The 24,032-nt window shown below is 46.6% G+C and overlaps 1 protein-coding gene across 4 annotated transcripts in view; it reads left to right on the top strand.

The window, feature by feature from the left end:
- Positions 1 to 24,032, top strand: part of Chd7 (chromodomain helicase DNA binding protein 7) — a 176,754-nt gene that overhangs the window by 17,807 nt on the left and 134,915 nt on the right. The window contains exon 1 of one of the 4 annotated variants that reach the window (XM_029475874.1): positions 12,315 to 12,389. The exons of the other annotated variants lie outside the window; for them this stretch is intronic. The gene's annotated coding sequence lies outside the window, so the exon portion shown is untranslated. Of the gene's footprint in view, positions 1 to 12,314; positions 12,390 to 24,032 lie in introns of those variants that run through there. 4 annotated transcript variants of the gene reach the window in all.

Below are 24,032 nucleotides of genomic sequence, written 5' to 3' on the forward strand. Positions count from 1 at the left end.
TAGTTTGCAGTCACATTATTTTACATTTTTTCCCCACAGAGTAAAAGGAAACATACTTGAATGTATCTGAAACGGAAACTAAAGCCATTTTAATCACAGCTGGTATGGCTCCTTACCATACAGCCCCACCAGACAGCGCACAGCACAGTACAGCTTAGAGAGTCTTGCTTCCACATGATTCTGCCTGGCTACTAGATCCAACTCAGGCAGACAGCTCTTTATAGTGTCACTCTGCCAGATGCTGTCAATACATTGAGTACCATAAAACAGTGTCACCAGGATTGTCAAGAGTGATGACAAACTCTATTAAAACTAACACAGTAAAGCAAGAAATGTATTGCTAGCCACCATGAATGAGGTATCTGAGTCTAGATGTAGTGTTAGCATTAGACAGTACCGTACGTGAGGTAGGGAAACAGCTCCTGACTCACTTTAAGGTCAGTTACTGAGGAATGCAAAGCAAGAAGGGATCACTTAGATTTTTGCATCTTGAATAATCTGAGAGGACCGTGCATTAGCTGATGGATGGGTTAAGCCTGTGAAAAGCAAGAAAGGAGAGAGGACTAGAGGAAGACAGTGTCTTGTGGCTTCTGTGTGTGTGCACATGGGCATGCGTACCGGCATGCTGACACGAACATGCCTCCTTATAACCCGTGCCTCCTCCACAAGAGAAAAAAAAAAGTACAGGGTAGATGGTTTCCTTCAGAGGCAGATGCGTTAGATATTCTTAGACATTCTTCCTCTGCCAGCCATAGAGAATGATTTCATGTAAAATGATAGTCATTTCAAGATTTCTAACATGTCTAATTAGAGGTTTTAAGAGGAAGCAGGGCATGGGTGCTGGAGCTGAAGGCTGCCAGGGCTCAAGGCCTGGGATTGGTTTCTTTTTGTCCGGGGAATTGGGCTTGTGTATAAACAGAGCAGTGAGTGGGTCTTCTCCTTGTCTGGCATATACTAAGTGTTCATTGAATTGAGCCAGGACCAAGGCTTGGATGCCAGTGACCAAGGCATACTCAGAGGAGGTGGAGGATTGCTGGGCCTCAGTTGTCCTTAGGAAGCCTGGAGCTCGTGGTAAAGATGGCTGTCCTACTTTTCAGGCATTGAAATGGGCAGTGCACAGTGAGGACAGCATCAGTGTTCTTGAAGAGAATTAGGAGACCAAGGGCGTGCTAACCAACCGTAGGACACCTCCTGCTTACATATCTGTCAGAGTCTTTCATTTCCCCTTTTGTCTAGTGAAATGTGGAGTGTGCTCAGCTAACCAGAAAAGCTGTGTATAATGTAAGAGGCCCTCCTTCAGCTCTGGTTTATACAGAGTTAGCTATAGAACCACATATTTAATGCCACCCCAAAGTGTGTGACCACTCAGATGAACTCAGAATTTTGAAGTCACTTCCAGATTGATACCTTTTGTTGGGGGCTGGGAGACAGAGTCTCACTAGGTAACTCTGCCTAGCCCAGAACTCATCATGTGAATGGGGCTGGTCTTAAACTCACAGAGGTCTGCCTCTGCCTCCTGAGTGTTTGGATTAAAGGCGTGTGGTACCACACCTGGCCTTACACAGTGATATCTTAACCATTGTTTCTGGTTCTGTAGAGCTAGGCCTGTTCTATGGCACCCACTCCTTTTTTGTCTTTGTTTGTTTTGTTGTTATTGTTTAGAGATGGGGTTTCTCTGTGACACTGCCTTTCCTGGGACTTACTCTCTAGGCCAAGCTACGTTCAAACCCTGAGATCTCCTGGCTTTGCCTCTGGAATGCTGGGATTAAAGGTGTGCGCCACCACCCTGGTGACTGTTATTCTTTTTGCCTGGGATTGACCTCAGATGTAAGCAGCCCTGTGTCTCCTCGCTGTGAGAGGAGCTTCTCCTTCTTCCTTCCCGGGGCCTCTCTGCTGCTGTTTCAGGGAGGAAACGACACAGAAATGAGAGTAAGAAACAAATGCTGAAGGACCTAGTTCATCACCTGTGCCGAGCTCTGCTCAGTCCTCTTGAGGTACTCTCTTGGTATGAAATGGGATAGTGAAGTGGGCTTTGTAAAAAAAAAAAAAATTCTGTTCGTGTGCCCAGGGCTCAGGAGAACCCTCCGGGAAGCTTCTTGCCTTTGCACTGCCTGGGTCTGCTGGACTCTGCACTGGTCATTTTCCTGTGCCAAGGGTGTGCTTGGCTGGCTGACATGTGCTACTACCCAGCAGGCCTTGGAGTTGAGTGGTGGATGCTTTGTGAGGCAGCACACAGAACGTTAGAGATTGTGGGCTCTGTGTGAGGACCTGGTTCTTAGCATCCTGACCCATGTGATCTTGGGAAAGTTGCTTCATCTCTGAAGGGGACAGTGGTGCCTGTGCATGTATTCTAAAGGAGCGATGAGAGGAAGGCCAGGGCAGTGGTGGTGCTGCTCTGGCCCCTTGACATTGCCTTATAGCACAGGACTGTTCAGAGAGGTGGCCTCACGGATTTACAGCAGTCTGAATTGTGTCTTGGTGTTCGACGAGAGTAAGTTTTGTGCATACTATGTTTAGGCTAAAAATAATCTAATGGAAGGTGAACACAATGCAGTATTTTCCAACATGAAATTGAGGTAGTTCAGAACGTCATGTACAGTAGCAGCAATTCAAATAAATCAGCAGACTGCAGGTGAAATGAGGCTGGGGGCGGGGGGAATGAGGGTGAATGGATATGAATACATGAATGAATGAATACATGAATGAATGAATATGTGAATGAATGAATATATGAATGAGGGAATATAAATGAATGAGATTGGGTATGTCTTTATAGGTTGCAGCCCTGGGCTACTCAGCAGCTCTGAGAGAGTGTGTGAAATGCCCATGGGCCAGTTTGTTAGGGACGCAGGAAGTGGGGACTATGGTGGAATAGATCCTGACTCTGAGTCCCAGACTTTTGCAGCAGTGGTTTTGTGTACCTGTACAAAGAAGCCCTACAATCTTTGTACCTTTCATTTTACTTCCCCATGTAGGCGTTACTGTTAAGTGTATCACTGGGGAGTGGATTTGTTTGTTTGTTTGTTTCTTGAGACAGGGTTTCTCTGTGTAGCCCCGGCTGTCTTGGAACTCACTTTGTAGACCAGGCTGACCTAGAACTCAGAAATCCGCCTGCCTCTGCCTCCCGAGTGCTGGGATTAAAGGCGCGTGCCACCACTGCCCAGTGAGTGGATTTTTTTTCCCCTGTGGCTGTATTGGGAGTTCTTTGCTGGGAATGAGAGGGATGTTCCTAGACAGTACAGCTTCTCTGTATAGTTGGATGTGAATGTGGAAAATACTTCAAACTTTCCCCTTGCTCTAGCACTAATTTTTTTCATACATGTTGAGGGCGCAAAAGTGGGAACATGCAGAAGTTTAACCCCCCCCCCCCCCCCCAGTTTCCCTTTTCTATTTAGTTCAAGCATTCTTTCTAACTTTGACCTGAGTGATTACGACAACTGAATTCAGGTTGCGTATGTATTCCCCATCCATCACAGCTTCTGAGAAGACTGGACTCCATTGAGCCCTTTGAGCTGAGACCCTCTAGCTTGAGTTCTGGGAAGATAGACTGGTTTTGGTTGTACACTAAAGCCCACTGTTTTAGACTAGTCTCTCCCTGCCAGAGCTTCTCAGCAACTGGGGAATGGGGCACAGAAGTGACAGAGGAGAAGTGACAGAGCAGATTGACAGAGGAGCCTCAGTCCTAGTGAGGTTTGCCAGTTATCTGTTGCTCTGTTACAAATGGCCCTGAAGCTCAGCACTTTTAAACAGCAACCATCCTGTTCACTTACAGTTCTGTGAGTTGTCAATCTGTACTGATCTCAGCTAGACTCCACCCACATCTGTGGTCAGCTGGCCGTTGGTGACCTCACTAAGTTGGTTAGCTGGGTCTATGCGTGCGGCGCGCGCACATACATATACATACACACACACACACACACACACATACACACACACACATGAGTGCATGTGTGACTTGGCTGTGTGCTGTTGGTTATGTGTCTCTTCTGTTCCAGGAGACCAGTCCAGGTTGTCTCACATAAAGGTAGTGGGGACGGCAGCCTCTGTCCCTGCACCTGTGGTTGGAGCATGCCACATGGACAAGTGGCATAAGAGGGATGAATCTGGGAGGCTGTGGATGTGCTAGACCACAGGGCACTGTATTTGACAGTGCATGGCTCTTTCTTCTCCGTTTTCACGGTGGTAACACACACAGAGTTCACCATCTTAACTGCTTTTCACTCTTCATCTTCTCTGTCACGGCCACCTGTTTCTATCTTTCTGGCCTTGTAAAACTGATAGTCACTACACAATAATGCCCTGCTTCTTCATGCCCACACATAAAATGCCTTTGGCCAGTAGTGGGTCATAGCATTAAAAGGAGTGGCCCCAGGGAGAACATGGTAAAGTTCGCTGGGTTCTCTTCCTCTCGTGGGTTTAGGTAGGGTTAAGGGTAGGAAATAAAAGAGAAAGCCAAGGAAAGGAAGCTATTTGGGGTTTCTTTGGTTTTCCTCATTGTGAATTTCGATTTTGGAAACCCTTTCAGAGTCTGCTCTTGAAATCCTACGGCTACAGTTCTGTCAGTGAACAATCGTCAACACTCTGCTCCCCTCTAAGGTAAATGGACAGTGTTTCGGTCGCCAGACCCCTGCCTGAGAGTAACTGGGACAGGATTGCTCCAAGTTCCCGGAAGGTCTGTCCCACCAACAGGCTGTCCTCCAGGCCCCTGTCTGAAGCAGCTGCCTCAGATCCTCTCCGCCCCCTCGACTTTTCTTCTCCACCTTCCTGGGCTGTCAGGCCTGGGCTACCCTTCTGCTTATCTGGGCAGCAGCTCTCGACCCCCAGCCCTCTGCTGTCTGTATCACCTTGTCACATCACAGCTGTCTCTCACATTGTCTCTCACGACTCACCCTGTGTCCCTGTTCCCTTCAGCATGGCCCACTCCAGAGCACCAGCTCCTGGGCTGTAACTGGGGTTGTGTTGTAGGACTTTCTCTCGATCCTCTTGTCCATCATTTTTTGCAGCAGACTTTCCCCTCCTTAAACCCATTCATAGAAAATTCTCCCTTTGAAATATTTCCTCAGCACGGCTCTGTTTGAACATGAATTGTTTTGTCTCAACCTTTCCCAAAGGCAGTAGCTGTTTCATGTTCATTAATGGACCTGAAAATTGCTTATCCTAAAGACAGTCCTGATGTCTCTGGACTTGGTACCGCTCTGACTGTGGGGGGTAGTGATTGGTATTTTTTTATTTATTTATTGATTGATTATATGTAAGTACACTGTAGCTGTCTTCAGACACTCCAGAAGAGGGAGTCAGACCTCATTAAGGATGGTTGTGAGCCACCATGTGGTTGCTGGGATTTGAACTCCGAACCTTCGGAAGAGCAGTCGGGTGCTCTTACCCACTGAGCCATCTCACCAGCCTGTGATTGGTATTTTTTTTTTTTTTTTTTCGAGACAGGGTTTCTCTGTGTAGCCCTGGCTGTCCTGGAACTCACTTTGTAGACCAGGCTGGCCTCGAACTCAGAAATCCGCCTGCCTCTGCCTCCCGAGTGCTGGGATTAAAGGCGTGCGCCACCACGCCCGGCGTGATTGGTATTTTTAAGGTTTATTTTTACTTATGGGTATGGATTGTGTCTCCCTGTGTGTGTGTGTGTGCATGGCGTGTGTATGTAAGCCGTGGAGTCTTAAGGGGGCAGTGGATCCCCCTAGAACTGGAGTTAGAGATGGTTGTGAACCATTCAATGTAAGTGCTGGAACTGAACTCAGGTCTGATGGAAGGACAGTGCTCTGTAACCACTGAGCCATCTCTTTAGCCCCACATGTTCTTTAAAAACATTTGAACTTTACATTTATTGTGATAACGTGGGGGGATGTGTGTGCAAGTGTGTGTGTCTGTGCACATGTGCCACAACACTGGTATGTGAACGTCAGAGCTCTCTTACTACATGGGCTCTGCAGAATTGAACTCGGGCTGTTAGTTTTTCCCACTGAGCCATCCGGCCAGCCATCTGGTGACTGTTTTATTGTGAAACAGAGGGAGCAGCAGGTGGTGAGGTGGGTAGTGGAGGCCTCTGATTTGATTGGGACTTGCAGAAGCNCCCCCCCCCCCACCCAGAGGACCATCGGGAGCTGTAGCTGAGGCTCCTTCCCACGCTGCTGTTGCTGCACTGGGACCCTTGATCTGAACCCCGAGAATCACGGGGAGCAGATATTTTGGTTGAACCATGTGGCCTGGAGAAGGTTGTTCCTGAGACCGGTCGCAGTGCCTTGTGTGTCCTGGTGAAGTCCATGTGAGAAGTCGTAGGGGTTTGATAGTGTGGGGCCATGCATAGAGCTAGAGGTTACTGGGTGGATTAAATGTGGGAGCACATTAAACGGTGCTGGAGTGATGGCTCAAGGCTGCTCTTACAGAGAGAAGGAGGCCTGCGTTTGATTCTCAGCCCCCACAGGGCAGCAAACAACTGTGTGTAACTCTTAGGTCCAGGGAGTCTGACACCATCTTCTGGCCTCCACAGGCACAAGGCATGAATGTCACACATTTAAATGCAGGCAGAAACACTGTACTCGTAAAACAACCATAATAATAAAACCTGTGGGCACTGTAGAGAGAAGAGGGTATTTTGGATGACTCTAGCTTGCTTCTTTGCCCAAATAGCCCGCTAGCTAGGTGCAAAGGTTCATGGGGCTACCCTTAGCTCTGTGGTGTCTCTGAGAGACATTGTCCAGGTGTGTGGCCTGGCTAATGTGAGTATTGGCTGCAGTTTGACTCCCACTTTCTTCTGCTCCTTATGCATTGACAGGGCCATCTGACTATGCGTTGGACTACAGTGACTCCTGGCCAGGCACCAGGTTCAGGCTCGCAGGATTGATTTCTCTTTTCCTTTTTAAGCTAGGTGAGGTTTGTCTCCTCAACCTAACAACAACACAACCAAACAAAAACCAAACAAGTGGCAGGGCCTTGAGAGTGCAGTGGCACGTGGGCAGGGCATGTTTGAAAGGTAGGATAGGAAGGAGGTGGTGGACGAGCCCTGCAAGTCAGGACGGATGGAGACCCCAAGCTGATGGTCAGTTGTGCGGTCAGTCGTAGGAGGCGGCGAATGACTGCTTCACAGGATAGTGGACCTGGGCAGTGGCTAGCAGGAATTTGCATTCTTAGCCACTGAAGGGGCTCCTTCTCCCTGGAGAGTGGAAGGGAACTTATTGAAAGGGATGCCTTGTCTCTGCAGTCAGGGTATCAGGTGATTGGGAATGCAGAGGCGTGCCTGTAGACAGATGCACACTTGCTAGTTCACAGTGATAGTGGATAGTTAAGTGGTTTTATTGAAAAATCAGATTTATTAATTGAGACTGAGTGTGCTATCCAGTTGTTGTTAAACCCTGGCCTGTGCATGTTGGGCAAGTGATCAACCATGGATCCCATTTCCCGTCCTGGAAGTATGAATTGCATCTAAAAGATATCTCACTGATTCTGTCATATTTGAAAACAATAAATGCAGTAAATATAGATCATAGAAAATTATTCCTAACTGCTTTTTGAATGTTACTGGTTTTATTTATAATAAAAATTACTAAATTAATCTCAGAGAGTAATAGTGACAGGAAGTCTGTGTTTAGGTTCCTGGACTTTAGAGAATCGTATACCACCCGTCTTAATGAGATTTGAAATCAAGTGGAAAGGTCCTGCGACCCGTGTGGCAGAAGAAGCAGGGAGCTGAGCTGCATGGAGGAGCAGCCCCTCACGCCTGTGCACAGGACAACATCCTACAGGAAAACGAACCACATTTGTACTGGTGTAGTTCTTGCCACACTCTTCACCATGCTGTGGCACTACAACCTGTATGGGGAAGGGACAGAAGCCCCAAGGCTGTGCTCAGAGATGATGGGAGATGTATTGAGTGTAAGCCATGTTGTGCCATTCAGACCGTCCTAAAAACACCCATGAGATGAAACTTTTTTTGTTTTCAAAGTGAGCCCTTGCAGTGGAACTGTGGTAGCAAGGAAAGTCTGATGGAGGCCCTACCCTGCCCGCCCCACCCCACCCCGCCTCACCCAACCCCACCATTATACTGTATTGATTTTCCTTATTTAACCTGGGAGGTGGTACAGTGAGTTTTCTGCTTGTTTTTTATTATGCCCATGCAAAATATTTTTAAAGTGGTTGAAGTTTTCATTTGGAATGAATAGATTGAACTATGACTGGTTGTTTACATTGGCAGCATTCAGGAAGTAGGAATAATTTGTATGGCATATTTTAATGATATTTAATCATTTTACATACATAGTTTAGGATTCCAGGGAATATTTTTGTACTTGACCAGAAGTTTGCATATGGCTGATAACAGTACATTTTTGGTTCCACTGTGGTACGCAGTGAAGGCATGGTGGCATGTGTGTGAAGCTCCCTGCAGTAGGGGCAGAAAGATCTCAAGTGGGCGGGAGCTGGGTAGTGAAGCTGTCTCCAAATCACAAACAGAAAAGTTGTTGCTAAATCTATCCTTTTCTCCTTCCCTGTTTTCTCTGTCCCTCCTCTCCTCTCCCCTCCCCTTCCTTCCCATATCTTTCCCTCTTTTAATTTCTTTCTTTCTTCTTTTTGGTTTTTGATTTTTCGAGACAGGGTTTCTCTGTGTAGCCCTGGCTATCCTGGAACTCACTCTGTAGACCAGTCTGGCCTTGAATGCAGAAATCTCCCTGCCTCTGCCTTCCAAGTGCTGGGATTAAAGGCGTGTGCCAGCACAGGCTCTCTTAATTTCTAATTTTTCTCCTTTTTAAAAAATTTTATTAGATATTTTCTTCATTTACATTTAAAATGCTATCCCCAAAGTCCCCTATACCCTCCCCCTGCCCTGCTCCCCTACCCACTCACTCCCACTTCTTCGCCCTGCCATTCCCCTGTACTGGGGCATATAAAGTTTGCAAGACCAAGGGGCCTCTCTTCCCAATGATGGCCGACTAGGCCATCTTCTGCTACATATGCAGCTAGGGACACGAGCTCTGGGGGCACTGGATAGTTCATATTGTTGTTCCACCTACAGGGTTGCAGACCCCTTCAGCTCCTTGGGTGCTTTCTCTAGCTTCTCTATTGGGGGCCCTGTGTTCCGTCCTATAGCTGACTTGAGCATTTTTTTAAAAATAGAAACAGGATTAGGCTACTCATACGGTAAAGCATGCCCGTAACTCTGCTTACTAAGCGCCATTGGCACGGTCAGCACATATTTAATAAAGAGAAATGGCTGCATAGTACTCCACTATCATGACCCGCTATAGTTTACTGTTTGTGTTAAGAATTTATTTCTTATTTTATGAGAATTTCATATTCACATATCTCAAAACAAAACATATATAATGTGTTTGGTCAAGCCCACCCTCATTTCCAGATATGCCCATGAACCCCTACTCCCTTCGTTTTGCTTTAAAACCTGTTGAATTCACTTAGTGCCACCAGTGTGTGCCAGGGCATAGGACCATCTCTTAGAGAGAGCATGGCGGCCTCTCTCTCCCAGCAGCCATCGTTGCCAGCTCTTCAGCTGGGGTTAGGGCTTTAGGCTCTCCTCCCTTCCTGCCATGCTACGGTTTTGTCTGGCCTGATCTTGTGCACGTCGCCATAACTGGAGTGAGTTAACACCTGCCTCTGCCCTGTTGGGTCTTTAAACTGTTCTGCTGTGGCCATCCATCACTTCTGGCTCTTACATACAATCTTCCTGCCCCCTGTGCAGTGATGATGCCTGAGCTTTGGGAGAAGGGAGTATGATGCAGATACATTTGGGGCTGGACCCTATGCTGTCTCTTACTCTCCGCATGTTGGCCAGTCTCGGTTAATGCCCATCTACTGCAAAAGAGGGGAAGGTCCTCTGATAACTACTGAGACATGCATTAATTATGAGTGTAAGGATAAATCAGTAGCAGTCAGTTTATATTACGGCTGATTCAGCAGAATAACAGTAGTAGGTTGTTCCCTGGGCCTACTGCCTCTCTACGTTCTTAGCCGTATGATAATGGTAGCAGGCATGGCTCTAGCCTTGCAGAGCAGGCTTGGAATCCAAGCAGAAAGTCGGTGGTTACTCCAGTAACATTTGCACCTCTGATGTACCAGTGTGCATACTTTGCTGGTCCAATGGTTGTGACATCACAAAGTATTGGCAGCCAAGTGAGACTGATGACTACTCTAGCCCCAACCCTGTCCCCTGAGCACACACAGCACCTGCAGCACTAGGAACTCTAGCCAGTAGGGGTGAGTCCTCCAGCTCAATGCCAGCTTGATTTCCCCGTGTTCTCTGACTGAAGTATGTGGTGTGTTCAGTAACAGGATCTTACCACCAAGTTCTGGTGGGCAACTAAGAGCAATGGCTATCTATAGACCACGATGTCTGTGGTGGGAAGTGGGGCGTGAGGACTGTGGGACCTCACTGGCTGCCAACTCACTACCGACCCTGGGATTTCTACTTGGTGGCCTCTGATGGTGTCTAGAATTGTCCCGTTGTAGGGTAACGTGATTTAAACATCTTTACAGATGTGTGTGTGCATTCTTAAGCACTGTGCCCAGGGTTAGTCTGGCCAGCACTGCTGAGGAGTCAAGGCAGCAGCCGACCATTTGTCCCAGTGTGTAACAAAGCTTGAAAATTCGGCAGTAACCATTAGACTATCACAATGTGGTGTAAATGATTATGTACCTCCAGAGGACAAAACCTCTGTCAGTTGCCTCTGATGGGACACTTTTAAAACCTCGTCAGTAAAAAGACTGATGATTTATGAAGTCAGCATGTTGCAAGTATGTGTGTGTGTGTATGTGTGTGTGTTTCACATATGCAAGCACACATTACTAATCTACAAAACTGTTTAAAATACTGATATTAAGATTCCACTTAAGAGTTGAATTTGTGATACGTGTTTGATTTAATAGGAAGGCCTTGTCGCAGTCTCTTGTGGCTTTAGAACTTAACTCCTGCATTCACAGAGGTGCAGATATTGCAGATAACTGGCAAATGTAGATTGGAAAGTACTTAGTAAAACAGTAGATCTGTGTGCATGTATGTGGGTATGTGCGTGTGAATGCAGGCACCCTAAAAGCAGGACCCTTGAGGACAAGGTTCCTTTGAGACTAGAGGCATCGGGGCTCTTGGATTTGGAGTCACCCAGTCCATGTGCTGGGAACCAAATTCTGGGCCTTTTTGAGAGAAGAGCTTTTACCTGTTAAACTCTTCTTCAGTAGCAGCACAAAGTTGGTAGGGGTTCCAGTTAAATGCTATGAGGGATGTCCTCGCTTGGCAGAAGCTCTTCTCCCTGAATGCAGTTCATAGTTCCTGCTAGGTTTGAAGATCACCACTTACTGTTTTCCCCTGTATCACTGAAAAACTTAGGTCAGCCTCCCCTTTGCGTATATGTGGGTGTGCACACATGACTGTGTCAAGGCCAGGTGTTATTCCCAAGGCACCATACACTGTTAGGTTTCATTTTGAGGCAGGGATTTTCACGGGTCTGGAATTTCTCAGGTAGGCACTACTGGCTGTCCAGTGAGCCCCAGTGTTTCTGTCTGGTTTTGTCTTACTAGCATGGAGATCGCAAGCATGCACCGCTGTACTGGTAACCGTGGGTTCGAGGAATTAAACTCGGGTCAAGTTTGCAACATACGTGCTTTGCTGCCTGACATACTCAGTCCCGATGTAGTATGTCACTTACTGTGTCGGACATCTTACTAACTGATTAACAGGCTGGGCTAATGAAGATAGTTCATACGTTGCCTTTCTGTACGAGCCTGCGTTGAAGGACTTTAATCACAGTTATGGAAGGAGGATTACTAGGCTAGGATGACTAGTAATAGATAACCTACTTGACACTTGTTCCAGCTGAGTACAGATTTGAACCACATGTGTGTCTGGCTTGTCAAAGCACTGTGCTGACCAGTGTTCATAGGTAGCAGTTAAGACTGCTGGTGGGTTCCTGCAGCAACCATCGTGCATGAGATTAAAGCAGGCGTGGCTGGGCAGAGGGTGTTTTTATATTAAGAAAAGGGCATGGTGTCGCACACCTTTAATCCCAGCACTCGGGAGGCAGAGGCAGGCGGATTTCTGAGTTGAGGCCAGCCTGGTCTACAAAGTGAGTTCCAGGACAGCCAGGGCTACACAGAGAAACTCTGTCTCGAAAAAACCAAAAACCAAAAAAAAAAAAAAAAAAAAAAAAAAAAGAGTCTTTGTTGACTCTACCCACAGCACCTAGCCACTGTCTGATACATCCTGTGTGCATTTGAGTCTTTAAATAGAAATTGAAACTGTATTTACCGGTGAAAGAAAACCTTAGTTGTACTAAAAGAAAATGTGCGCCTTTTGCCTTAGGAAGGTGAATATTTGCTCGTGCTAACTTTGTTGAAGTTGATAACTTACTATCCTGACATACAAGTAGTTTTTGTCACAGGTAAGATCTAAGATGATAGCTATGTTATTTTCTTGACCACAGTAATCCTTTAGCCAGTAACTGTGTTTACCAAAACAGCATGTTGAATACCTTGAATATCTACACTATAAACTTCAGTTTCTTACCTGTAACAGCAATGATAAAAACAAAAGATCTTCCTACCTTAGCCTCCTCAGTAGCAGTTCTGGAGGGGTGCACCACCACGATGGCTATAAATACAGTAGTTAAAAGAACAGTTTTACAGCAGGGTTTAATGTGACAGACAGCGGTAGTTTGTATGAGTTCACAAGTGTATGCTTTGTTAGTGGTGGTAGGGTAGTTGACAGTTGAAATATGGATTGCTGATGATCTTGTTGCCTCTCTGATTTTCTTAACTCTAACAGTCACTGAAATATCAGTTCTTAGTGTCTGCAAACATTGATTGTTTGGGAGAAATATTTTTACAGTACAGTTTCATCATATTTCATTATAGCCTTTTGTCCATCATTATATTTACTTCCTCCCTTACCTTGTCCCCCTGCCTCCTCCTCCCTTCCTTCTGATTTCCCTTCCTTCCCCCCAGATAATCTCTCCTCTTCTGCTTTCTTATGTATATATTACCCCATTCCTTTAAAAGGTCTTCCTCCCCTTTCACGATCTGCTTTCTAGCTTCATGTACACACATATAAATAAATGCTATATGTATGTATGTGTGTGTGTGTGTGTGTATATATATATATATATATGTATATGCATATAACTTCAAATGTGCATTTAAGAGAAAAACATACAGTATTGTCTTGGTATTGATTTCATTTAACATCATGGTTTGTGCGTGTCTTTGTTTGTTTCTTTGTTTTGAGTCAGGGATTCTCTGTGTAGCCCTGGCTGTCCTAGACTTGCTTTGTAGACCAGGCTCACCTCAAACTCACAGAGATCCGCCTGCCTCTGCCTCCCTAGTGCTGAGATGAACTCCCGGCCTTAACATAGGGATTTTTATCTACAGGGTTGGCTGTGATGGTTCTTGGAATGATTACAAAAATGGACTGCATTCTGGGAGAAATTATTCTAGTACCAGTCATCTTTGTATCTTCAGTTAATAAATAGGGAAGAGTCCCTGAAAGAAGTTTTAGATGCCAAAATACATGTTCTTAATTGACTGTAATTTTCCTGTAGATTTCTTCATTCACATGCCCTCTTTCCCACCACCACCCCTTCTTTCTTTGCTGATGGGGCTTGTCTCAGCAGCAGCCATCTCCCCATTGGCTCCAAAGAGCCTTCATCTGGAAGCCACAGTGTACCATGGCTGCTGCATACTGTTAAGAGAGAGGCACCTTTGGAAGCAGCATAGAAGACAGGCAGATGGGCCCTGTGTGCTGTTCAGAAGGAGGCATGTGCACGATGTGGCCTTGGGAAGGTGAGCAGATGCTTGTGCTAGCCTTGTTGAAGTTGGTAAATCACCATTCTGACATACAAATAATTCTTGCCACGTTAAAGATGAAATTCTAGCTATAGTTGAGACATTCAGTGTCTTTTGAGAGCATAGATCCATTTTTACTTGCATTCTAAAGTCTCAACTTTTTTTTTGAAATCATGTAATGTTCTATCCGAGTCCTTAATCTCTCGGTATTTTAAATGTTTGCTTCATGAAGTGCAACCTGAAGCACTGGGCTGAAGGCTATGACTTTAGAAGTACAGCTCCGTCTGTACTGCAGACAGTGGTGCTGGCTGAGATGTGGATGGAGCACGGGCATTCACCCCCAGGATTCCTCCCCAGAGTACTTGAGGCACGCATGGCCACTTCTGCCCGGGCTGCCCAGGTGGGGCGGGGTGCACGCAGGCTGCTGGGCTGCTTGTCTTTGGACGGAGCCCAGGGTGGCAACAGTTTCTTCTGCTGGACCTGTTTCCATGCAACACCAGCAACTGCCTCTTCCTGCTTATCCTGTGACCTTGACTGGGAGACATGTGGTGAACATGGCGTGCTGGCTCAGGACTCCCCGCTGTTCTGTCTGCTTACCAGCCCTTGGCTCCTTGAGCTCTTCACAGTAGGCTCTCGACTATCTAGCTTTATACTATGATAGAGTGTAAACTGTTCATAGTTAAATGCCTTTACTAATTGGAGATCTATACAGCCGCATATTACAGCTTTAAAGGAAGGGCAGGGACTAACCCAGGGAAAGAATCTCGAGGCCAACTGAGTCTTCTTCATGGGTAGGGCAGATGAGAACCAGCCCAGGGAAAGATGGCAGCCTCATCAGATACTCCTGGCGGCCTAGTGACTTATAACAAGGGTGGCATGTAATTAGAAATTGTCCCTGTCTTTTCTGAGTACTGATGAAAACCATGGCTCAGAGGTTAATTCAAATAGTAATTAATATGGGTCCCTGTCAGTACGGGGTGGTAATGAAATCTTTCCTCATTTGATGACTTGGGCTTAAATGTTGAGCAGCGAATGGGAAGGCTGTTGCTCCTCATCTTACTAATTGTGGGGAGGCTCCATCAACTGAACACAGAATGCGAAGCACGGGACTTTGTGTCCTGCAGTTGCCATCAATAGAAGCTATGGCATGGCATAGAGATAATACTATTTTATTTCCTCTGTCACTGGTGTCTGTTATATAGAGCATACATCACTAAGTCCTCACGTACTGGCTGGCTGACCAGATCTTTGAATGTTCTTATTACCCCTTACTGGTACAGCACATTTAGGGAACAGTTTCCTAGATAGTGTTGAGGGTTACAGTGCACAGACAGATTGAGAGGGTGACTGGGCGGTGCCTAATTGACTCGTAAGTAACACGGATCCTCCTTCTCTTTAGACCAACTCCATGCGGGGTTGTTTACTAAAGTGATTTTGGTTGATGTTCAGGCAGGACATCCTAAGAAGTAACTTCAAAAGCTTCACTGAGTAAATTGCTTAAGGTTGCCATCTAATTTTGAATTGTTTGTTGGCTCAGTGACATTGGTGTGATCTGAATGTGATGTTTGCTTTCGTTCAGAGCAACATTCATTTTACAGGAAGTAGCCATAGAGAACAGAACTGCAGCATTTGAGGACTCAGGCGTTCCAGACACACGGACAGGAGAGGAAGACACCTTGCCAAGCAGGTGTAGAGAGGGGCCTCATGCCTCTGCAGCTCCGTGCTCAGTGCTCACTCCGCTGCGATCTGCATTGTTTGGGCCCCTTAGAAGCCAGTCCCAGACAGCCTATTTTATCTTAAAATACTTCAGTATATCTTCTTAAGAAAAGAGAGCATTACTTCTCAAATTAATTTGTTTTAGGTGCTTGGTGGACATTTTGTGGAGTTCCCTCCCTCACCCCCACTCCACCCCCAGTGGAGAAGGACGTGCTGTTAGAGAAGGGGTCTGCACACTTGTGTTCCTAACTGGCTTGGTGTGAGCAACAGGCTGCTACAGGACAGTCAGGATCAGTGCGTTTACTTTGTTTTTGGAGCAGCCACAGAATTCTAAGCTGAGAATGGCAGGGTCAGACCTTTCTTTCTTCATAGCAGCTGCATTATCTTGGAGGTGCTGGTGTCTAGCTCCTGGGAGGCGAGGGCTTTGGGGAAGGCAATCAGAGTTGTGGAGGTACTTGATCATGCTGCTGGCCTGTGAGTAAACCAGCCAGCTTCTAGAGGAACTCAGGGGAAGCACATTGGTCTGCCATCGAAGAAACCTTTCCTTCACCAATTCCTGCCACTTTCCTAGGAGCATCAGCTTCTCTGTGGCTGTCCCATAGACAGGGAATGTCAATATGCCTTCCTCCTTCCACTGCCTCACTAGTTTAGCACCAACTACGATAGAGTCCTGACTTTATTTCAGACAGCTTGCTCCGGCTCTTAGGGATGTCCCTGGATGAAACTTGGCAAAGCACAACAGTCCGGTGTGGGGTGGGTCCAGGGGAGCCCATAGGATGGGCATAGTGTTCCCCTGAGGTTTTTAGAGTAAAGTCATGGCTGGGCTTGAGTGGGTGGGGACCGAAGACCGGAGAGAACTTGTCAGGAGGGCCCCGGATGTGAAGCACAAGCAACTGTTCCCACTGGCTGCACCTCAGGCCCTGTACACTAGGTAGACTGTAGCTACCAGTGCTAGGACCTCCTTGTATACCAGAGCGACATGGCCAACCTTGTCAACTCAGAGTTCCCTAAAGGAAGGCCATTGGATAACATGATCAGGTGGGCAGGGTGGTGGCGGTTTGGGGGACAGGAAACCTTTGCATTGTCCCATCTTAGGACTCCCAGGAAAGTGCATAATGGTCAGAGCCATCCAGGCCTAGGCCGCCTAGCATCCCTAAGGAGGCCTGCACAGTTCTTTCAGTGCTCTTTCTCCTATGTCTTTGTCTCAGGTGCCCTGCAAGCCCATTCTGTGCCTGGAGTCCCGCCCATCCTCCTCTCCTCCAGGGCTGTCTCCTCTTATCACTTTCCCAGGCTGGAAGCCCTGGTTAGGCTCACAGGCCACTCAGACTCAGTGGGGCGTCAGTTGTCATAGCCCTCAGGGCACTTGTTACCACATGCTGTTATGCCTGCTTGTGGGGGAGGGGTCAGGAAAGATGGAGATGGAGGCTGGGGGCTGTGGTGGGATCTATGCTCAGCTGTTTGCTCCATAGAGAGCAGGGGTGGAAGCAGGGGGTGATGGAAAGCCTGTGACAGAGCAGGGAGGGACCATTCTGCTGGCCACCAGTCAAGACAGGGATTCAGATTTCTAAAGTTGGGCAGGGGGTAGGGAGCAGCTAGAACACTGTTCCTGATCAGCTAGCTCGTCACAGGTCCAGCTAACACCACCAGCAGCCATGGTGACAGGATTTACTTCCCAAGAGGTCAGTGTGTGGCTGCCTTTTGGAGTACACTTTTGACTAATAGGGATGGGTGAGCCATTACTGTCCTCCCAGCTGTACGTATGCATGGAATCAGGCACCAGCGCTCTCAGTGAAGGTTCCAACATGCAGAGGTCCCTGGGATGCCTGGGTTCCTCTTAGTCAAGGAACTGCTTCTCTGACTGGGCAGCAGCCCAGTCCAGATTAGGAAGCCTGGTGGTACAAACAAGCCTTGCTGAAGTCTCCTTAGCCCTCATTTCTCTTTTGTGCATGGTAACACTGTGTTTTAAAATACGAGCAAAACAAAGAGCAGCCAGAGATGTGAGAGGAAAAAAATGCCCCATGCACTTGGTATTAGGGACAGGACCCAAAACTTGGTGCAAATGAGGCAGGCATGCACTACCACAGAGCCATCCCCCGAGTAGGCTCTTGCTTTACCCCTAACACCCAGTACTACAGTAAGCCTGCTGGCTTTTATCTTACTGTGCACCATATGGCCCTTTTCTTGCTCCCCATGCTGGCCTCTGCGTTCCATCTCTTTGCAGCCTAGTGGTCGTCTATGAAAATGAGGCAGAGCTGGTCCTTCTCCTGAAATTGTGTCTAAGGCCTGGTCTCCCTCATGTGAGACCTCTCTGCGTCATGGAGACGCCTTTTGCCCCAGTCTCCCCTCCATACCTCCCTCAAGATGGGCTCTTAGTCCTTACTGTCCTCTGGAGGTTCCTGCCCTTTCTCTGTCCTCCAGAACATTGACTTCTTCCAGCCATCTCATTCTTCTCACGGCCTTCCACTATACCTCAGCATATCTTCCCAGCCAGGTGCCTCCCCAACACCCAGTTTAAGGCCAGAGCCCCTGTGTTAAAGCCCCGTCTACCTGTGACTTCTTTATACTTGTTTGTTTACTTTTTGCTAGGGTGTAATCAAAGTACATGACGAGGGGTTTGCCTGCAGTGTTTACTGACGGGTGCCCAGTTCTCCAGCAGTATGTCGGCTTGGTTGGCTGGTCCTTAGTAAATACTTTACCCAGAGGGAAAAGTCTTTGGAGCTCTTTCCAATGGGTCTTACCTTTTTGATGTTGCTGATGATGAAACTTTGCAAGTGAGACAGCAAATGCTGCTGTGCTACACAGAATTCAAGGCCTAATAGTCCTAATGGTCAAGTCAGGTACCTCCCCCCCCCCCCAACCCACCAAATGTGCTTAGCTTTACCTTGAGCCTTTCTTTGGCTAAGTGATGCTGAGCAAGGCTAGGTTTTCCCAAAGTACATAGCCCCGGATGGAGTAATGCCACTTCCCCCTGTTTCCCGGGGTGAGTGTGGTGGACTGGCGAATGTGATTCATTCTGTCTTGGGGGGAAAGTACATATATAACCTTAGTGCTTTGTCAAGCCAGGATTATGGCGGTGGGTATGGAAATTTAGTGTGCAACCCTGCCGTGTCATGGACTTGAGTATAATACACATACTTCCATTTGTTATTAGACTCGGCAAGACCTTTGTGTTGAACTTTTCTGAGAAGCCAGTTATTATTTTAGAGTATTTCCAGCATTGTGCACTTTGCCTATGTAAAGACAGATCTAACTAATACAGACTTGATACAGAGGCGGCCTTGGCAGTGGCACTGTATGAACTCCATCTTCTCTGTTGCTTTCTACTTAGTCTTAAAGTGGCAGGGTTTGGGGGAGGGGAGGGGAGGATGCATTGAGAAGTGTGAAATTAGGAGCCCTGAAGGTTGATGAAGTTAAGCTGTACTGTGTACTAGAAACATACTGCAGTTTGGTTCGTGTTAACACTGATTGCTTATGGTAAATAACATGTCACCTAGGGGTAGGGAACTCTGGCAATGACAGGCTTGCTTTTTTGATCAGAACAAGTCAATCATTACAGATGACCTGGATGAAAATACTTTGGGAACCCTTTTATTCAAACTTTAGCAGCTGTGCAGAGATTAGGTAGGTGTCCGGTCTCCTCTTTAGCTGGAATGTGTTTGCAGATTCAGAGATGTTTGTTTTTTTTTTTCCCCTTCAAATTCCCTTGGAAGTCAAGTACATGTCAGCCTTGAATGACACATCTTCCTGTTATTAGTGTTGATTAACCAAGCTAGGGGTTAGTTTGTCTGGCAATTAATGGAGCGGCTGTTAGCCACCACTGTGGAGGACCTTGGCTGGAGAGATGCAGGGACCTGTAGTTTCTGCTCTGGACATGTTCACCTCTGGGGCCCCTCCTTATAACATGCATAGGATAGGTGCATGTGATGCGCCGAGAGTCACATGAAGGCAAGACCAACCAAGTGCCCACAAATCTTCTCCCCTGCGGGTATTCGCCTGTTAGGAACCAAGGCTTCAGCCTGGGCAGGGTCGAAGCCACGTCTGTTTGAAATGGAAAAAGAATTGTCATCCATTATTTCTGTTGACATCTGGATGTCTGTAAATAAGCTCATCCTCAAATGTTCCCGACCATAAAGCATGTCTGAAGTAGGCAGAGGGAACTCCAGCCCTGTCAGCTTAGGCACGCCATTCTTATGTCTATCTAACCAACTTTTCCCACTAGACTCTTGTGTCTGATCTTTTCATATTGATGCAGAGAGCCCAGTTTTTCTTTCAAGTAGTCAAGCTGTCCCCTGCTCCACGTGACTTCCTGTACCTGACCGTGCCAGTGGCCATTTAAACCAACTCAGTGTTCACTCTTGAAAATGCTGTGCAGTTATCCAGAAGCCTTTTACGTATGCTAGTGTGTCTCTGTTCATCCTCTGAGTGTGCTCCTGGAAAAGGGCTCAGGAGCACATACTCCTGCAAATGGGGTAGGACCTGTCCTTTTTCTGCACCCGCCAACTCTGAACACTAGAGCTCTTTGCCAGTTCGTTAGGGAAAATCTTGCCTGTTGTGCTTCCTCAGACCCATGCTCTCTCCATCACACCAGCCAGCTTCTGTGATCACTGTCTGACTGAAGGGCAGACATTGCAGTCCGGAAGAGAGTGGTTTAAGGCTCTGCCTCAAAAAGCAGTCTTGGAGAGTCGGGGGTTATCACCTGTGCTCATCAGCAGAGTTCTCAGTCTCCACTCCTGTAATGGGGGTGGGTGATGAGGATTAAAGGGACTTGTGCTTTGTGATAAGGCCTCTGCTTGATACCTGTCTAGTTACCACATGGCAGCCACACCCTGGAACTTGTTCTCCCATTTTGCCTGTGGGGATCCTGCACCTGTCTAGCTGCTTAGGATTCTCCTCAGCCCTGGAATTCCCTTGGCAGTTGCCCCTCTGCAAAGAGGCTCCTGTTCTTTTTGCCGCTCTGTGCCGCAGGCTCTGTAGGTGAGGTCTTGGACCAGCAGCATCCGCCATGGCAGATGACTGAGCACAGACTCCTGTTCAGCATCACACACTCAGTTGTACATCCCTCCTAAATCATAGGCTACCCTTGTCTTAGCACTCCCTTGCCCCCACCCCAGTGTGGAGACGGGCTCTTAGGAATGAACTAAAAGTAAACTGAACAAGAGTGGGATCCTGATCCAGGATGCTTGTATGGTATCCTTGAAGATAAGAAAGATGGGGCTGGAGAGATGGCTCAGTGGTTAAGAGCACCAGCTGTTCTTCCAAAGGCCCTGAGTTCAAATCCTCATGGTGGCTCACAACAATCCATAATGAGATCTGACACCCTCTTCTGGTGTGTCTAAAGATAACTACAGTGTACTTACATAAAATAATAAATGCATTTTTGGGGCCAGAGCAAGTGCCCCGCTTTTAAATCTTTAAAAAGAAAGAAAGGAAGGAAGGAAGGAAGGAAGGAAGGAAGGAAGGAAGGAAAGAAAAAGAAAGAAAGAAAGAAAGAAAGGAAGGAAGAAAGGAAGAAAGGAAGAAAGGAAGAAAGGAAGAAAGAAAGACAGTTAGTTTTCTTTCTCCTAGCTTAGAAGAGGTCACATGAGCACTCAGTGAGATGGCTGCCTCAGGATGAAACTGACCGCCTCAGCACCTTGACCTTAGCCAGCCTGCCTCCAAGAACTCGAGAGGCAGTTTCTGTTCCAGTCGCTGTGTGCAGCTGAGTGCAGAGCTCTGGCATGGATTCATTGGAGACACTACCAGGGCGGATGGGTGCCTGCCTCAGGCATTATTGTTTCTAGGCCAGTGGTTTAAACATCAAACTGCTTCTGCAGACACGGGTTGTGTTTCAGATTTAGGCAGCATGGGTGGGCGTGTGGAGTCACGACTCTTTAACAGTTCCCACTGGTGCTGATGCCGCAGCTGCCACATGACGAGTGGAAGAGCACCGGGCCGGGTAGTGTGTTGAAGAAGTTCAGGCAAGAGCTTAGTATACAGGTAGGGATTTTTTACCACCCAGCTGCAGAAGTGGTTCATACTCCAGGAGCCACTGTCTGTGAGGCAGGGGTAATATTTACTCAGTTTATCTCACAGGATTGTTAAAAGTAGATGCATGAAGAGATCCATTTGAACCTCCTTTGCTTTTCATGCAAAGCAGTCTGGTGGAGCAGGGAGTATGCATCGTTCTCCGCCAAAAATAAAGAACATATGAGAATACTGACGTATCCTAGTGTAAACCACAGTCTAAAGGGGTCTCCTTCCGTTCTGCACTGTACTGCTTCACAGGGTGCCAGGACTCGGGCTCCTCTCTCTCCACACCCAGGACTCCCTGCGTCTCTCTCCCTACACCTCACACCACCTTCTCTTGAAAGTCTGCCTGTTGGCCTGGTGGCCTAGATCACAGTCTGTGGCTCCATATTTGGATCCTTCTCTGTCAGGAATGTCTGGATGTCTTCGAGACTGTGGGATGGAAGCTAAGGAACATGCTGTGCTTCTTCTCAAGTGCGCTCCTGCTCCTATGCAGGGCTTCTCAAAAAGATTTAGTTGTTTTATCACCTAAAGTGTGTTCTAAGTATGCTTTATATATGTGTGCATATGTATTCACACACATACACACATCAGCACCTGCACGTATACACTTAGACAAGTAGAGTTTGAGGAATGCTGTGTTCTCAGTGATGTTTTCAGTCAGTAACGATGTTACTAGAACGATGTTCTAGTCATTAAGTACCTTGGGTCTTCAGTGAGTGTCTCAAGGCCATTGTATACTCTTAAATCCCACAGAGTTTCTGTGACTCATATCTATTGATACTTGTTATTTTAGACATTAAACCTTGCAATTTTACAAATTACCGAAATAATTTTAAAACATTTAATTCCACTCAGTGTTAATTTAAATAACTTACAAGAAAAAGTTATTTTCTAAATTGTATGAATCATATCAAATTGTGAATTTCGAGATAAACGCATTTTATAAAATGTCGAACGAAGACAAATGTGATTGCTTCCTGTGTTGTGTTCTCAGTGAACAGATCTTAGAGACACATCTGCATTTGGTATATTGTGGTTTGCTTTTTTGGTTGAAGAACATGAACCAAATATGGCCTTATAAAGAAGGGACTTTAAGATTTAAAGCTTTTTTTTTTTTTTTGACAGAGATCTCACTGTTTTGCCCAGGCTGGTCTTGAAGTCCTGGGCTCAAACTACGTACATGGCTCAGCCACTCCATGTCCAGAGCAATGGTGTAGAGTGGGCATTATGGATAATTTGCTGTTCTGTCAAAACTAACGGAAGACAAAGCCCACGTGAGGGGCAGTTTCCTAAAGGTCTAGTTGTGTTGTGAACATCAAATTTGGTCGGTGTTATTTCCATGCTCAAGGTCCTTAACCCTTGCTAGCTCATGTATTTTGAATGTGTCTTAAATTTTAATTTTTTACATGTATGGGTGTTTTGCCTGCCTGCATGTATGTATGCATGCATGTATATATGTGTACCATGTTCTGGTCTATGCTGGTGAAGGCCAGAGGAGGGGCTGGAATCCTTTCGGACTAGAGTTATACAGAGTTGTGAATGGCAGTGCCAGTGCTTTCAAGCAAACCTAGGCCCTCTGGAAGAACAGCAATTACTCTTAACCACTGGGCCATCTTCCAGCTCCTTCAGTGTGTGTGTGTGTGTGTGTGTGTGTGTGTGTGTGTGTGTGTTTAAATCCATTCTGGTTTGTAAAATCATCCATTGCTTGTTTAGAAAATACTAGTTCAGTGAATCGTATAAACCATCCAAACCCAGACATTTCATTATGCTGTATTTTAAAAACCAGAAAAGTCTTTAAAAAGCTATTGGAAAACTGTCAGGTTCATGGCAGTAGATGCTGGTTTTCCAAAATTTTGATTTTTGCTTGAATGCTCAAATTTTATCATTGGCAAACAGAGCTGTCAATTGTTTTCCTTGAAGTGACAGATTATTTCGTTTGTTTCTGTAACGCCTGCCAAATACTTAAGTCTGCAGGCCCATAGTTTGTCAGTCACTTTCCTTCCAGTGACAGTGGTGTACTTAGAAGAGAGGTTGCCCTCAGTCATGCGGTCTACTTCTCAGTCTGCTTTGAACCAAATGGCTCTGACAGCCACTAGAAGGTTGCAAGTCTAGAGGCGGGCAGGTCTGGAGTACCCCTGGGTTACTCAAGGACGCGAGTGCTTTGCAGGTTAAAGAGAAAGTTCTCCGAGCACGGCAGACTTAACACTGCAGAAGTTATTAGAATGGATGCTGCTTCTGGGCAGCAGTGATGCTGGAGACCGGCACTGCATCTGGTCTCTGCCAGTGGGCAGAAGGTTGTCAGAATGCCCCTTTGGTTGGAAGCCTGCTGCAAAGAGTGCCTTCCTGTGCACTCCTTTAAGATCGGATGGCCTCAAAATGTCAGCCTTTTTGCAATTGTGTGTAAATATGCTTGTTCAGTCTGAGAAGCTCTGATTGCCAAGGTGTGAAAAGTGTGGATATATGCTTTAGCAGTTCTGGGAACTTATCTCATTGTGTCCATCCCTGTGTGGAGCGAACTC

Source organism: Mus caroli, chromosome 4 (assembly GCF_900094665.2).
Source record: "Mus caroli chromosome 4, CAROLI_EIJ_v1.1, whole genome shotgun sequence".
NCBI lineage: Eukaryota > Metazoa > Chordata > Mammalia > Rodentia > Muridae > Mus > Mus caroli.